The sequence below is a fragment of the Pelobates fuscus genome, chromosome 2 (assembly GCF_036172605.1).
Source record: "Pelobates fuscus isolate aPelFus1 chromosome 2, aPelFus1.pri, whole genome shotgun sequence".
Lineage (NCBI taxonomy): Eukaryota > Metazoa > Chordata > Amphibia > Anura > Pelobatidae > Pelobates > Pelobates fuscus.
In genome coordinates this window covers 166,663,166-166,681,529 of record NC_086318.1, presented here as the reverse complement: position 1 = coordinate 166,681,529, position 18,364 = coordinate 166,663,166, and positions in this window count along the sequence as shown.

Genomic DNA, 18,364 nt, shown 5'->3' with positions numbered 1-18,364 from the left:
CGGCGGGTGGGGGCCCTAAAGTAAAATAACGGGGGGACACCTATTGTCCTCACCCCACCTGACCCCCTGCCCCCTGGCCGGGGGGAGGACAATAGCCCCCCCTATTCTAATTTAGGGCCCCCATCCGCCGCTCAGGGGTAGAGGCCGGGGGGAGGACAATAGGCCACACTGTCTATATTTACATATGTATTTCTGCACAGTCTATGGTTTTGCTTACAATCATATTTATGTGTCATGTCTAATTATATTTTGAGATTTCCCTAAATATGATTGCATGGTTTAACACTACAGTTCCCGTCGGCGTATATTTGATCCTGTGGCTTTCTGGGATGCCATGAGGCCTGTACATGGGGGGTATGTTGGTACTCACGATGTCTTGCTAACATCCATGTCTTATCAAATCATATTCTTTTACAGGTTATCAATTCGGAGCACCATTTGCTTTTTAGACCTCGCACCCATTTGTCAGTTACGGTTCTTTTCGTAGGTTATAGACCTCTCCTTCCCCTCTCTGCCTCCTTTAGGGGATACTGTAGATTTCAGTTACAGGTTACAACCATACCATACAGAACTACACGAAATCTTATACGTATTCAGGTACGTTTGCAAAAACATAGTTAGCCTCCTCACACAGTGGCATAGAGAGGGCCTCACTTGTCACACCCAATCTATCTTGTGATTTAAATGTTAACAAGAGGCCAACCCCCCCTGCCACAACGTTCGGTGGCCACCTGTCACTAGGGATGTGCATGGGGAAAATATTCAGTTTGACATTCCGAAATTCGGGGGGGGGGGGAGGCCTATCAGCCGGGGGGAGGACAATAGGTCCCCCCCCTTATTCTAATTTAGGGCCCCACCCCCCACTCAGGGGTGCGGGCTGGTGGGGAGGACAATAGGTTCCTCCCCCTTATTTTACTTTAGGGAAAATATTCAGTTCGGCATTCCGAGATTCGGGGGGAACCTATCGGCCGGGGGGGGAATACGGGTCCCCCATTATTCTAATTTAGGGCCCCCACCCCCCACTCAGGGGTGCGGGCTGGGGGGGAGGACAATAGGTTCCTCCCTATTATTTTACTTTAGGGAAAATATTCAGTTCGGCATTCCGAAATTCGGGGGGGGGACCTTTCGGCCGGGGGAGGACAATAGGTCCCCCCTTATTCTAATTTAGGGCCCCCCACTCAGGGGTGGGGACTGGGGGGGAGGACAATAGGTTCCTCCCCCTTATTTTACTTAAGGGCCCACACCCACCGCTCAGGGCTGGGGGTAGAACAATAGGTCCACCCCCTTATTCTAATTTAGGACCTCCACCCACCACTCAGGAGTGGGGGCTGGGAGGAGGACAATAGGTCCCCCCCTTATTCTAATTTAGGGCCCACACCTGCCGCTCTGGGGTGGGGGCCCCGTGGGGGGGCAATAGGTCCCCCTTCAGGTTAGAAGCCCCACTTGCGCGGCACGGGAGGTGCTCCGGAGGGGGGACACATGTTTTTTGTTTTTTTACAGTGAGCAGCCACAGGCAATTTATGGTTGACTTCATATGCTGGTATTTTCATATTCATGCCACCTGGTTTAGTCTAAGTCGATCGTGTTACCCCTCAATTGTTTGCAAGGTATATACTGGTTGTCACTTATATGTTTACAACAATTTCATTAGCCCTCGTAGGGTTCCCGTGTCTGGCAGATTCCACTATTTCAATGTACACAGTATTACTTCTCCAAGTTTTAAGGTATTTCAAGTTGTGCCCTTAGTGGTCACCCAGCAATTGTTGTCTCCAAGTCTTTCCATTATTATCCACGTCCCAGGTAAGTGGTCCTTCATTACATAATGTTGGTTATTATGTCTCTGGTTGTGTTCACTACTTTTTTTGCCACCTTCAATTTAGGCTATCTCACTATACCATCAAGTTACGCCTGACTGGCATCCAACAACACATGTTTCTCTACTTTCCAACAACGCCAGTTTACTTTCATCCTATCCAATCAGACTATACTTAAGGGTATCCAAAATATGTCTGATTTGCTAGATTGAGCCCCTTTCAAACCCCTCACTAACTCTGTCATTAAAATCGCTATTTACCTGGCCTTTTATGGCTTCCTGAGGCCACTATAATTCACCAACAGTGGCCAACACAACACACAATGTTGCCTTTGAAGCTCCTATCTAATTAAACATCAAAATCATTACATACTGACTCTACCCATGAACAAAACAAGTCAACTGGGTGAACCTGTCCCCATTCCATACTATCCCAAGAATAATATATTGTGCCGGTGAAGGTTTTTGATTCCTACCTTCTCACCATACCGAATATTGCATCTCTTCTGCTACTGTTACTTCACGGGGCTATCCTCACTACCTCTAAGTTCATGTAATACATACGGTTATTGTTAACAAGGCTCGGTATGACCCTTAGCCTTTATTCAGGACCATAGTTTAGGATATGGGCCGCATCTACGGCATCAAGCCAGGACGTTCCAGTCCATGTCATTAAAACTCTAGGTCACTGGATGTCATCAGCATATACAATATACATATCCCAACCGGTACATAAAATACGAAGGGCATTCGTTAAAATTTAAACTTAAGGTACTTACATTGTATTATGTTCTTTACACAAAAAAATTATTTTGAGCATGATATGTATCTTTTTGCCCACTTTATTTACACACCTCAACCGACTTTTTCCTATCACAGGTTTGCTAACAACAATATATATATATAAGCTATGGATGTTACTGCATTTTCCTACTTTATAAATTAGAATAGCTTGCCTTTCGCTTAATTCCCTTTCAGGTTTTAAAATAGTTTTTGCTCACTTGAGAATTAAGCTTTCGCATATCAGACTGATCCCGTCCATGAGAAACATTTTGAGACCTGCTCAGGGACTAACCATGGGGCAAGTTAATTAGATTTTCTGAGCTTTTGCTCCTGTTCAGAGTTGGTATATTCTCAGTTTTTGTTACCTTATAAATTAACAAAAATATGAAATGTTAATAATTAAAACGTAACTATTCAATTCCACTTTTACAGTAGCATCAGAGTTCTAAGCATGTTAAGGTTTAACTGAACTGGGTACCTTTGCTTTGTAAATGCTTACACTATGTATTGAACACCCAGAATCTACCTATAGTTACCCAGTGTAAACAAGGAAAAGATCTTGCCTTCCTTCAGGGGATAGTTCTGTGGAAGTTCGGGTTGAACCCCCAGAGCTCAGTTGATATCTGTCTTGATAAAGTATACTTTTAAAAACATGAAGACAGTTTATCTGTTACCATGACAGCTGTGTTCTGAGATGGGATCATGTTGTATTTATAAGCTGCAAATATTTGTATTTGAAATAATTGCTCTGCTATGGATCATCATCAAAGGCACTCCTACAGATTTTCAGTATTGGTTTACCTGTGACATTTTCTAAGCAGTTATCATGAGTTGTTTTTGCCATATAATATTCATATTCTGCAGACCTACATCTCTAAAGTTTATTGATGCTTCTTTATTGTGTCTTCCACAAGAGACTTTTTTTTTTTATTCTTTATTTTTGTTGTGCATGAGTAACAATCGAATGACAGCAATGCCACAACAGCATACTTATACAATGTGAACACAAGAGTGTAAACTGTTATGTAGCATTCAGAAGGTACGCGCATATTTTTATATAGTGATAATAGCAAAATCAAGCTGGGTACATGCTGGCTAGCAATAGTGAATTTTTCTGTGGTTTGGTAACAGTAGCGTAGGGTAAGTAAGTGTATTGAATGTCATCACTTTAAGTTAGTTATATAATTATGATGCTGGTAAACAGGCGAGGTAACTTTAGCTAAAGTATAGAGTTGCAAAGTTAAGTTAAGTCAGTAGTTATGTCATGCAGGCAGCAGCATCAATAGTTAGATCGTTTAGGCATTAACATTGACATTGCGTTGAGACTAGAAAAAGGCTTGGTGATAGGAAATGCTGTGTCTGGATTGCTTCCCAACCCTGTGCCGCAGAAAGTGGAGAGGTGGAGGTATTAAGAGCAAGCCCATAATGTGTAGCTTGTCAGCATGCGAGTTGCCTGCATGTGCTCTGAAGGTATAGTGCTTGTACTCGTGTTTTAGTGGGTTAACATAGAGATCACAAATGTTGCCTAGTGTCTGCGATGGAGGATGACGTGTGTTTTACACATTTTAAACAGGCATATAAGAAATCTGGTCCTTTTTTTTACCCTCTCTGACAGGCTAGGTAGTTTTTCCATGCTAGGAACTGTTATATCTTAGGTTACTCTGGCATGTTAGGTGGTCCTATCATGTTGAAAACAATTGTATATCAGGCTACTCTGTCAAGTGAAACAGAACCTGATAAACTTTATATATATATTAGGCTACCCTGACTGGTCAGGCAAGCACACCATGCTAAATAACATTTTGTATATTGGGCCTCTCTCGAAAGCCAGGGAGACAGATCATACCAAGAACATCTACATGTTAGGTCACTCTGGCATGCCCAGCATCAGCTGCCTCCAAGTCCTGTAGGTTTGGTGGTGGCCTGCAGCTTCCAGACTTTCTGCCTTCTGTGTCGGCTATCAGCCTTCTCCCTTCCGGGACTGAGTTGGTGAGTCTATCGCTTCAGGGATGACAGCTGGAAAGGTTGTCTGTAGAGTACGGGTGTAGGATGCGCTCTCGGTTCTCCGATGTGCTGGAGCCTTCCGTGGGCTGAGAGGGGCCTCGTCACCGGTTGGCTGTCAGTATGCCGTGTGGCGTTGTCATCGCTGGTTGGAGTGTGGTGTGCAGCAATCCAGGTGTGGGGCGCGGCATTTTGTATGGGGGATCAGCTTTCCGGTATATCTGAGGTGCTAGTTTCTGTGTAGTTCTTTGTAGTGGGTTCTTCTTTGATGCGGGTGTTGGTTTGCCGTGCCCCCGTTTCTGCCGCTTGATATTGGCCTGTTCTTGTGTCGGAGCTTCAGTCCAGTACTGTGCCCCTTGAGGTAAGCACTGTGCTGGGGCGCTCTGAAGGGTGCCTACAAGTGGCTGTTGTGGGAAGTAGATTGGCTCGCTCCTGGCAGCTGTGTCATGTGTTGTGAGCATCTGGGTGCCACATTTTCTCTCCCTGGGTTCGGTGCACGTGGCAGCCGCCATCTTAGGTGGGACACCCAGGCCGCCATTCAAGCTGGTAACACTGCTGGGCTTTAGTTGCTTTGTTGCTCTCCGAGACACAGGGTGGGGGACGGGATCACCCCCACTGGCCCAGAGGGGGGGGAACAGGGCCAGGTCCTCGCCGGTCTGGGCCTCTGGCCGGGCACTGTCAGGCAGGATAGTGGGGCAGTGGCCGTCCGCCTCTCTCACTGCCGGTGAAGGCCACATCAGGAGCGACAGTTTCTCCCCCAGGGGACTGCAACTCGAGGAGTCAGCCTCTCCCTGGATCCAGTATTCCCAGCACCCTGAGGACTGGTGCTGTTGATCTGCCATCCCGGAATAAATCGTGTTTTAGAAGCTTATAGTGTGGGAAAGTGCAGGAGCTGAGGTTGCTTGCGACCATCCAGCTCGGCGGTCCGGCCCCGCCCCCCCCTACAAGAGACTTTTATAGGAACATTTTTTAAAGAAAGTTATTCAGTTAATACTTGTTCTTAATCTCAAAAGTAATTATTGGGCCTCTTTGCAACCCAAACTGGGAAGGCTGACATTTAAAGAACACTAATAAAGCGATCATCACATATCTACCGTATATACTCGAGTATAAGACAAGTTTTTCAGCACATTTTTTGTGCTGAAAAACACTCACTCGTCTTATACTCGAGTCAGTTGTCTGTATTATGGCAATTTTCATTGCCATAATACAGACAAGGACCGGGGGCTGTCAGGAAGCTGTAACTTACCTTCACCGCAGCTCCTGTCAGCTCCCTTCTCTCTCCTCCGTCCGTGCAGCTCCCAGGTCAGCTTCCTCTGCAACTCTCGCGAGAGCCGCGGGGTCAGAGCGTTGCCACGGGTTACCGTGGCAACGCTCCGCGCGGCCGCGAGAGTTGCAGAGGAAGCTGACCTGGGAGCTGCACAGACGGAGGAGAGAGAAGGGAGCTGACAGGAGCTGCGGTGAAGGTAAGTTACAGCTACCTGACAGCCCCCCTCCTACAGCCCATCCACTGGACCACCAGGGAGTGAGAGCCCCCCTCCCTGGCCAGCTAACAAGCAGGGAGGGGGGACGAAAAAATAAATATAAAAAATAATATAAAAAAATAATAATAATAATAAAAAAATAATAATAACAACATTAAAAAATATATATATTACAGTAATAATTAAATAATAATAATTAATAAAATGCCCACCCCCACCAATGCTCTGCACTCACACACACACACACTGCACTCACACACACTGCATTCATACACACACTGCACTGCATTCATTATATACACACACTGCACTGCATTCATTATATATACACACTGCATTCATACACACACGGCATACACACTGCATTCATACATACACACATACACACACTGCATTCACACTGCACTCATACACACACTGCACTGCATTCATTATATACACACTGCACTCATATACACACACACTGCACTGCATTCATTATAAACACACTGCATACACACTGCACTCATACACACACACTGCACTCATATACACACTGCACTCATATACACACACTGCACTCCATTCATTATATACACACTGCATTCATACACACACTGCACTCATATACACACATTGCACTGCATTCATTATATACACACTGCACTCATACACACACACTGCACTCATATACACACACTGCACTCATATACACACACTGCACTCCATTCATTATATTCACACTGCATTCATACACACACTGCATTCATACATACACACTGCACTAATACATACACACTGCACTAATACATACGCACTGCATTCATTATATACACACTGCACTCACACACTGCACTCATATACACACACTGCACTGCATTCATTATACACACACTGCACTCATATACACGCACTGCACTCATATACACGCACTGCACTCCATTCATTATATACACACTGCATACACACACAGCATTCATATACACACACAGCATTCATATACACACTGCATTCATACACACACACACACACACTGCATTCATTATAAACACACACTGTAAATAAATATTCAGTTAATATAACTTTTTTAGGATCTACTTTTATTTAGAAATTTACCAGTAGCTGCTGCATTTTCCACCCTAGTCTTATACTCGAATCAATAAGTTTTCCCAGTTTTTGGGGGTAAAATTAGGGGCCTCGGCTTATATTCGGGTCGGCTTATACTCGAGTATATACGGTATATAAATTTCACTTGCTTAATAATTGAATGCAATTATATACTCACTCTGATGTCTTAAATGTATCGGAAAGATATTTTGATTTTTTTTTTTCTTTTCATATCAAACTATTTTTGAGATAGAGCACAAACATATACCGTACATCTTAGAAATATAGAGAGTGCAAAGTAAAATTGCATACGTAGGGTACAAGGCATCAACATTTCAAAATATGCACACAAAGTAAAGGAGAATAAAAGGCTACACTACATATATAAGGATATAATAACATTTGCCTATATATCAAAGAATGTAAGCAGTTCTGCTCTCTCCATACGAGATTGAAAGATAACATTAAAGAGATACTGTCACTTCCTCAATTTTAGCACAACTAATGTATCACTCTATATGTCCCCAAACAGTATGGCGGTTTAGGACCAACTAACTTTTTATAATATTTTAAAATAACTCAGTAGTTGGCTCATATTCAGTAATTGCATGTGCCCACAGGCTATAAAGTGGGTGGATATTAAACACATCATTTTTGGTGTGGACCATTCTTCCCTATACATGTAAATTCACAGACAGTTTTGCACGCTGGTGTCCCCAACTTTCACAGAAATTACTCACTCTTAGATCTCTAGAACCATGTTAAGGATATGTTTGAGGATATATCCAACCACTCTTCCTTGAGCACCTTTTATTGCTTTCTCTATAGGCAGTTCTGAAGCGTGGCCTCTACTCCAGTAGTATAACAGGCAGGTACTGCTTCTTTCACAATTTCTGAATAGACTTGCCTGAATAGACTTGCTCAAAAAGGTCATATTTTTGTATCTGTGCATCTAGTTACCTGCACACTCTTACATAGCTACATAGCTGTCTTACATATTTTTTTGAAGAAGATAGTGTTTAGTCTGAGATTTAGGAGGAACCATATAAATTACATGACTCAGACCACTTCACAAAATGTGTGACCCTTGGCTTAATTAAATCTATCTTTGACATATTTTATTGCTTTAAAATGTGGATTTATATAATTGCTACAATTGTAGGGTTTATGGGCACTCCATTTCCCGTTCCAACTTCCCTTAATTTTTCTACTACTCTCCCATCAAGAACTTGGACTCACCTTTCTATTTAGCTTGTCCATTTTCTTAGTCTATCTTCTGGTCTTATCTCTGTTTCTGTCCTTCTCTTCTCTACTTGCTCTGTGTGGGACTGATCCCTGCCTCACAAACTGTTACGGAGTCTTCTAACCTTTCCTCCTTCCCTCTCTGACCTGCCTTTTGTGGCCCTCAACCTTAACCCCTTAAGGACCAAACTTCTGGAATAAAATGGAATCATGACGTGTCAGACATGTCATGTGTCCTTAAGGGGTTAAAGGTCAAATGAAATACATCACAAAGATTTAGCAACTTTTCCTTAAACATTTATTCACACAGTAAAACCCCCAACCTCTTATTTAATCCCCCTTTGCCACAGAGGTCCAGTATGGCTATCCCACTCTCTCCTTCCCTTCAATCTTTCCAGGTTATATCCTTTCCCCATGTGATAATCAATATAGGCTTTCTATTCTTGAATGTCATTATTTGTTACCTGGATCATGCATGATCATCATATTATGTCTTGTATGACTGGTAATACTAATGCACTTTAATTAAGTAAAAATTACTTTTCTAAGGTGGAATCCTAATTTCTCGTGCATTACATATTTTGTGATGTGTTGTTCTTGTATGTTATTACAAACTTCTAAATAAAGTATTAAAACAAAACTCTTGAGTATTTCAGAGTAAACCACTTGCTTTAGCTCTCACAATCCATTTGAGTATTTAAAAAGGTACTTCAGCCGATCACATAAAGCCTGGTTTCTCAACCTGTTGTACCCGCACCAAAAGCAGGGTGTACACTATATTATGCCTTTTCATGGTAATACCCACGAAAATTGTATTAATAAAAAAAGAGAAGGTAACTAAACGAGGGGTATGAAAGAGTTAGTGAAAAGAAAATATCTGGAGAGAAGAAAAGGGAGGAAATGGAGGTACAACTATATAAAAAGAAGACAGCATAGAGAAAGTGGTAAGCAGGTCAGCATGAACAAGCTACCTAGAACAGGTTCTTGCAAAACAGGATACACGAACATTTGCAACTGAATGAAAGCAGAACTACAAAGAGTACAGATAAACATTACACAAAATATGAAGTAAGATTTAAATATACTTTTACAAATTATTTTGGACAAAGTGAAAAAAGTATCATAATGATTCTGTTAGCATAAGGATGACTTGCTTTTTCGTTGATAGCCTTTTTAAAGGCATATGGTTACAGCCATATCGACAAAAACAAATGGTAAACTTCAAAATGTACTGCACTGCCTAATTTTCTTTATGTGCACATTTTTGGAGCAGACAATCTAGACTATTTTTTACCAACCTAAAATCAATTATGGATTTCCCCATGGCACTTTTAGAAGCAAAGCAATTATTTCACTGTTCATCTATGTCTTTGCTTATTTATTGACTACTGCTGAGCTAGTAAAAGCAGAACTAGTGACCCCATGCATGAGACAAAAAAAAAAAAAACGATAATTTTTTACATTGGATCGAAGTTTTAACAAATTATGATATAATCCAGTTCAGGACAAACATTGCATATGAAGAAGGGAAATAGAAACAATGTTTCATTCTCCTCTTATTTGCATGTTTTCTGTATGCTTATTGCCAAGCACGAAGGATAGAGTGTATAACGATAGAAGACATGGAGCAAAAATGGAGGTGCCCAGTTGCCAGATGAAAAGACATATATATCTAACTAATTTTATTTTTAACACCTTAAAAGTGCATATTTGCTAAATATAGAGTTAAGTAAACATAATATCAAACATATCTAGAAAGTACAGGTTCCCTTTATTTTTTTTAAATTAGAAAATTAGAGAGAAAGCCTCTCTAGTTAGTATATAAACTGTGCAAATAAATATATTAAAAAGGGAGAAAATAGATAATTACTTTTGTATAACTATTTATAGGTCTTATAGTGATTTGGAAAAGGAGATGAGAATGCACTTAATATAAGGTGTGTCTTAAAAATGATGATGTGTAAAGATATTGGATTTCAAATATGCAGCTACCTTTGAAGAAAGTATCCCTACACGTTCTATAAAATAAATAACCAAAAATAGTGATAAGGAAGCGCAAATACTGAATTTTTACACATATATTAAAAATAAGCACCTTTATTTTTGGTGCAGGACCTAATATTTAGTTTTTCTGAGCTATCGTTATTCGTTTTGCATTTTTAACTCACTTACTGCCTATAATGTAACAGGGAATATGAGATGACAAATGCATAGTGAAAATGATTGAAGTATAACTGGCTTTTCTTCCAAATGATGGTTCTGTAGCACCTTTCTCAGTGTACAGCAGGACTAGCGTTAAAGAAAGTCAATCAAAAGCAATCCAGTACCACTGTTAGGAACAACATGACTTGGTGTAAAATATGATCCCTACATTGTATTATACAAGTTGCTAGCAAATGTACAAATTAAACATTATTTAATTATACATTGATTGGACCATCTTGGGCTATACTACTATGACACCGCAATTTTATCTGCATGTAATAATTACATAATGGTTCTGATATGTGGCTCGTTTTTTTTCTGATCCCTAAATTGAAAACTTAATCTCATTTTGAAAGAGAGAGAGAGAGGGAGCCTACTCAGACTTACATACCAATATATTTTTATGATTTTTTTTGTATTTTATAATTATATTTGAAAATTATAAAGTTAAAAAAATATATATTTACAATTTAATATGTATTTTATTTGAATATGTTTTATTTACCCCAGATATGCTTTTCTGATATATTATAACACATAGGGTAGCAATGTATTATTGAAGATTAGCAATATAATATAAACCTTGTCCATGAGATTTGTTCTTTATAGGTTTTGACATTGTGGCAGGCTTATGCAATGTATGACCATATAATGTAACTAAACCCATTATTTTTGCCTAGATTCGCTTTTTTTATTTTTTTAAAAAATGAATAAAATCTGTCAACATTGAAGTTGCTGTTTAGTGGATAAGTGAGTGTGCTGGATCTTGTGTATTGTATTATATGGCATAAATTGGCCCCCAGCAGCACCCCATGTATGCATGTTCAGGTCAGTGCAGCCCCCTGGTTTTAAATATATAAAGGCCTCTGGCCCTGAAGAACAGGCAGTTGCAGCATCAGTATGGGTCTGCTCTTAATCAGGAGAGGTAAGGGCATGAGGTCTGCTGTCAAGTTGATTCCAAAAAGCTTGACAAATCTCATCTAATTTTTTCTTAAATCGTATCCTCAATTTCAGGCCTACCAGTCCTGTCTGACTTTGTTGGAGCTCCGTCGCAACGGCCATTGTGACAAATGCTTCTTCCCATGAACGCTTGCCATGGACTCCTAGAGGAGTGTGGAAGCCGGTTTCCTGCCCACTGACTATGGTCCAGGTCTGAGACACTGTTTGGGAGTTACCCTGCCCATTATTTCCCAGGCCCAGAGATTCCTGAGAGGGGCTTGTGTTGAATACCATGCTGGGGTCTGTGCATAAAAGGCTGAGTTTGGCTTATTAAAATCAGTTGTACTCCCAGAACTATGTGTCCTCTAGTTACTGGGAGGGGAAAGGGATAATCACTTCAGCACCTTGTTCCAGTTTGTGGAGGATTTGGCAGGGAAAGTCCTTGTAAGGACTACAGCTCCAAAGACTGCGTGTCATCCAGTCCATGGGAAGGAATAGAGCTAGTTCCCTATCCTGTTGCAGGATTGAGAAGCTCCATCAAGGTACGGCGACTGCGCAGAAGCGCAGAGGTTTTGCCTGGTTCCAGCTAGGAAGTGATCCTTGGTGAGGTACCTAGCCGGGGTACAGGGAGCTCCGCTACAGCCATGCTAGGTGCACCACGTGCCCAACAGTTCAGCAAGATTAGAGTCCTCAGCCGTGGAGAAGCAAGCATTCCCAGTGGATGATTGGGATAACACCCACCGGTCCAAAGGAGGGGTTAATGAAGCTTCAAGTAGTCTGCTTCAGGGTGTGTGTCCAAAGCCGGAGGTCAGCCGTTCCTCCCAAACACCGGGCCACAGTCCAGTTGTGTCTCAGGGTCAGAATGGATTAAACAAGGTGAGTGTCACAATTGCAAGTTGCTAAGTGGTTTGTGAGTAGTCCAAACAGAACCCCAAATGTCACCAAACAGACCAGCCTGATCTGTTGTGAATTGTGTCTGGCCATCTTGGGCACCATGCCCCACACCCAGCATAGCCTTTAATTTTAAACTTTTTAAGTATAACTGTAAAGGTAAAATAAATGGAATATGCCATATACAAATCCCCACCCTGTTCCAAATTATTATGCAAATTATATTTAAGTGTCACAAAGATTAAATATTTTGTTTTTCAGTTTAACTTATGGATGGCATTGTGTCTCAGGGTGTCAGGATCGGGTCAGGGATCCAACACGCAGAGTACAAAGAGTAGCTGATACGTATACCGGTCCTTAGAATGGCCGGACTAACGTATAACTACAATAGAATGGTCAGAGACAAGCCGAGGTCGAGGATAACAGAGGACAGGTAAGCGAGAGACAAGCCGGGTCAAGGATAACAGAAAGGCAGGAGAGTAAACAACAAAGCCGGGTCAGAACCAAAAGACAAGTGAATAATAAAGCACTGTGTGACTAGGCGGACTAGAACCACGACAGGGCAATGAGTGAATGAGAGAACCACCGTTAAGTATCCTGGCTAGGGAGAGGAGACACGCCTCCGGCGAGTCCTGATTCGTCTCCCGAGATTTGAGTGGCAGGATGTTTCGGGTTAGCGTCATGACGTCTACCTCCGGTCCTTCTGTTATAAAAGGAAGTGACTCCCTCGCGGCCGGCGTTAGCAAGACCGAGTGAACCGCGGGAGACCGAGGAGACATGGCGTCCGGACGGATAACCTTCTAAGTCTCTACCTCTCTCAAAGGTAGAGACTCCAGGTACCCTGACAGTACCCCCCCCCCTCAGATACGCCCACCGGGCGGAAGGAGCCGGGGCGAGATGGAAAGCGGGAGTGAAATGCCCTGCGAAGACGAGGAGCATGAACATCCTCTTGTGGTACCCAACTCCTCTCCTCAGGACCATATCCCTTCCAGTCAACTAAATATTGTACTCGTCCCCGGGAGACACGAGAATCAATAATGGAGTTAACCTCATATTCCTCCTGACCCTCCACCTGAACAGGGCGCGGAGGGGCGATTGTGGAGGAGAATCTGTTACAGATTAGAGGTTTCAACAATGACACGTGAAAGGAGTTTGGGATGCGTAAAGTAGCTGGAAGAGCTAGACGATATGCCACTGGGTTAATTCGAGTCAAGATCCTGTAGGGGCCAATATAACGAGGAGCGAATTTCATGGAAGGAACTTTAAGACGAATATTCCTAGTGCTCAACCACACTCTATCGCCCGGAACAAAATTCGGAGCCGCCCTTCTACGTTTGTCAGCATGTTTCTTTACCAGTACAGAATTGTGTAGAAGAATCTGTCGAGTCTGATCCCACAACTTCCTCAAATTGGCCACATGGACATCAACCGACGGCACTCCTTGGGAAGGAGAAACCGGGGGAAGAATGGATGGATGAAAGCCATAGTTCATGAAGAAGGGACTTGAATGCGTGGAGTCACAAACGAGATTGTTGTGCGCAAACTCTGCCCAAGGAATCAAACCGACCCAATCGTCCTGGTGTTCGGAAACAAAACAACGTAAGTATTGCTCAATCTTCTGGTTAGTTCGTTCAGCAGCTCCGTTAGACTGAGGATGATAGGCGGACGAAAAATTCAATTTGATGCCTAATTGAGAACAGAACGACCTCCAAAAACGTGAAACAAATTGGGAGCCTCTATCAGAAGTGATCTCCGAAGGAATCCCATGCAAACGAAAAATCTCTTTAGCAAAGACCTCCGCCAATTCAGGAGAAGTCGGGAGTTTAGGCAAAGGTACGAAATGTGCCATCTTGGTAAACCTATCGACTACGGTGAGGATAACAGTGTGCTTTTTAGAAACCGGCAGATCCACAATAAAGTCCATTGCCACACAGGACCAAGGTTTGTCAGGAATCTCCAGCGGTTGTAGAAGGCCACAAGGAAGCGTATGCGGTAGTTTGGTTTTAGTACAGACCACACAAACCCCGATAAAATCCTTAATATCCTTCCGTAACGAGGGCCACCAGAAATCCTTGGAGATCAAAGAATACGTCTTGCGAACACCCGGATGACCAGCCACCTTACTCTCGTGAAGACACTGTAAGAGCTCCAATTGAAGTTCAGGGGGAACGAAAAGTCTGGAAGCCGGAGTCAGTCTAGGTGCCAGATGCTGCAAGTTCCTTATCTGATCAAGTAGCGGGGAATGAACTTTGAGAGTAGTGTTAGCGATAATGTTACACTTAGGTACTATAGAGGACAAAACCGGCTCAGATACGGCAGCAGGTTCATATTGGCGGGATAAGGCGTCGGCTTTAGAATTCTTAGAACCTGGCCTATATGTGAGTACGTAGTTGAAGTGAGTGAGAAATATGGACCAACGAACCTGTCTAGATGATAGTCGTTTAGCCTCCCCAATATAGGATAAGTTTTTATGATCTGTCAAAATAGTAACAGGATGCAAAGTACCCTCCAATAAATGTCTCCACTCCTTCAAGGCCATTATAACCGCTAGTAGTTCCCTGTCACCAATGTCATATCTGCTTTCAGTACCGGACAATTTTTTGGAAAAGTATCCACAGGGATGTAATGGTTTATCTACCCCCAACCTTTGGGACAGAACAGCACCTATACCTGTCTCAGAAGCGTCAACTTCGAGTAGGAAAGGTAGAGTAGTATCAGGGTGAACTAAAATTGGTGCGGAAGCAAACAGCTCTTTGAGTGTCTCAAAAGCCCGAAGAGCTTCAGTAGACCAATTCTTAGTCTCAGCCCCTTGTTTGGTCATGTTGGTGATGGGAGCAATGATAGAGGAGTATCCCTTAATGAAACGTCTGTAGTAATTAGAGAAACCAATGAATCTCTGGATAGCCTTGAGACCCTGAGGTAAAGGCCAGTCTAATATGGATTGGAGCTTCTCCGGATCCATTTCAAACCCCTCCCCAGAAATCACATAACCAAGAAACGTAGTTTGGGATTGGTCAAAGCTGCATTTCTCTAGTTTGCAGTACAAGCCATGCTGAAGAAGTTTGTGTAAAACCCTCCTGACTTGACTGTGGTGAGTCTCACTATCCCTGGAATGTATAAGAATATCATCAAGGTATACAATTACACAGTCATCTTGAAACTCCCTAAGAACCTCATTAATAAGGTCCTGAAATACTGCCGGAGCATTGCAGAGACCAAAAGGCATTACAGTATACTCATAGTGCCCATATCGAGTATTGAATGCAGTTTTCCACTCGTCACCGTCGTGGATTCTCACCAAATTATAAGCACCTCTAAGGTCTAACTTAGTGAAAATTTTAGAACTTTTTAATCGGTCAAAAAGCTCGGTGATCAAGGGAATCGGATAAACATTTCTGATGGTTATCTTGTTAAGACCTCGGTAGTCAATGCAAGGTCTTAAAGAACCATCCTTCTTTTTAACAAAAAAGAATCCAGCCCCAGCAGGGGAGGAGGATCTTCTAATGAACCCCTTGTCTAGGTTTTCACGAATATACTCTTCTAGAACTAAGTTTTCATTCGTGGACAAAGGGTATACATGACCCCTGGGGGGCATGGTACCAGAAAGTAAATTAATTTTGCAATCAAAAGGCCTATGTGGTGGTAAGGTATCAGCCTTTCTTTTGTCAAAAACTGCCTTTAAATCTTGATACAAGGACGGTATCTGTACTTTGGCAGAGTCAGTAGCGTTATTAAGAGAGTTGACACTACAAAGAGGTGACACTTTCTTTAAACAATTCTCTTGACAATTCTGACCCCATGAAACTATTTCCCCTGATCTCCAATCTATAACGGGGTTATGTTTCTTAAGCCAGGAGTATCCCAGAACTATGGGAACAGAAGGAGATGAAATGAGTAGTAGGGATATTTCCTCCTTGTGTAGAATACCAGTAGTTAAGTAAAGAGGTGTGGTCTCCCGGGAAATCACAGGCTCAACTAAAGGTCTACCATCAATGGCTTCAACAGCCAAGGGTGTCTTCCTTAACTGGGATGGGATAGTGTGTTTGGTGAGAAACTTTTGGTCGATAAAACTCTCAGCAGCGCCGGAGTCTATCAATGCCATAGTTTCTAAAGTTCCCCTCTCCCAAGTTAAAGAGACCGGTAATAGGAGTCTATGTTCTTTGTAGTTATGAGTAGAGGACAAAATCGAAACACCCAAGGTCTGTCCTCTAGAGAAACTTAGGTGCGAGCGTTTCCCGGACGGCTGGGACAGCTCAAACGTACATGACCTCTGAACCCACAATACATACAAAGTCCCTCTCTTCTCCTGTACTGTCTCTCCTCCTCTGAGAGACGAGTAAGGCCCAACTGCATAGGTTCCGAAACCTGTGGATCTTTGGTTTCAGAAACTTGAAATGATGGTACTAGTCTAGAGAAAGATTTAGCGGTTCTATCTCGAGTATTCTGTCTCTCCCTTAGACGTTCGTCAATACGAGAGATAAAGGAAATTAAGTCCTCCAGATTCTCGGGAAGTTCTCTTGTCGCTACCTCATCAAGTATTACATCAGATAATCCATTTAAGAATACGTCTATATAGGCCTGTTCATTCCATTTTACCTCTGCCGCCAAAGACCTGAACTCTAGTGCATAATCCACAAGTGTTTGGTTGTCTTGTCTAAGGCGCAACAGTAATCTGGCTGCATTGGCCTTCCTGCCAGGAGGGTCAAAAGTTCTTTTAAAAGCAGCTACAAAGGAATTATAGTTATAGACTAATGGATTATCATTCTCCCACAACGGATTCGCCCATCTCAGAGCTTTCTCAATGAGTAAGGTAATAATAAATCCCACCTTTGCCCTATCAGTAGGGTATGAACGGGGCTGTAGCTCGAAATGAATACTGATCTGGTTCAAAAAGCCACGACACCTCTCAGGAGAACCAGCATAACGTACAGGTGGAGTAACTCGGGAAGAAGCACCTACAGTAGCTACCTCTAACCCCGAACCCACAGAAGAAGCAGAAGTGTTACGCCTCTCCTCAGGTGGATTAATAGGGCGAGACAGCAGCGCCTGTAGTGCTAGAGCCATCTGATCCATCCTATGATCCATGGCGTCAAACCTAGGATCAGGAGAACCAAGCTGACAATTTGTACCTGCAGGATCCATGGCCCTGTCGTAATGTCAGGATCGGGTCAGGGATCCAACACGCAGAGTACAAAGAGTAGCTGATACGTATACCGGTCCTTAGAATGGCCGGACTAACGTATAACTACAATAGAATGGTCAGAGACAAGCCGAGGTCGAGGATAACAGAGGACAGGTAAGCGAGAGACAAGCCGGGTCAAGGATAACAGAAAGGCAGGAGAGTAAACAACAAAGCCGGGTCAGAACCAAAAGACAAGTGAATAATAAAGCACTGTGTGACTAGGCGGACTAGAACCACGACAGGGCAATGAGTGAATGAGAGAACCACCGTTAAGTATCCTGGCTAGGGAGAGGAGACACGCCTCCGGCGAGTCCTGATTCGTCTCCCGAGATTTGAGTGGCAGGATGTTTCGGGTTAGCGTCATGACGTCTACCTCCGGTCCTTCTGTTATAAAAGGAAGTGACTCCCTCGCGGCCGGCGTTAGCAAGACCGAGTGAACCGCGGGAGACCGAGGAGACATGGCGTCCGGACGGATAACCTTCTAAGTCTCTACCTCTCTCAAAGGTAGAGACTCCAGGTACCCTGACACAGGGCTCTTTTGATCACTGAAAACAATCTCGGACACCTGTGATAATTAGATTGCCAGGTGAGCCCAATTTAAGGAAAAACTACTAATGGAGGGTGTTCCACATTATTAAGCAGAGCACCATTTTCATGCAATATGGGGAAGAAAAATGATCTCTCTGCTGCCGAAAAGAGTGAAATAGTTCAATGCCTTGGACGAGGTATGAAAACATT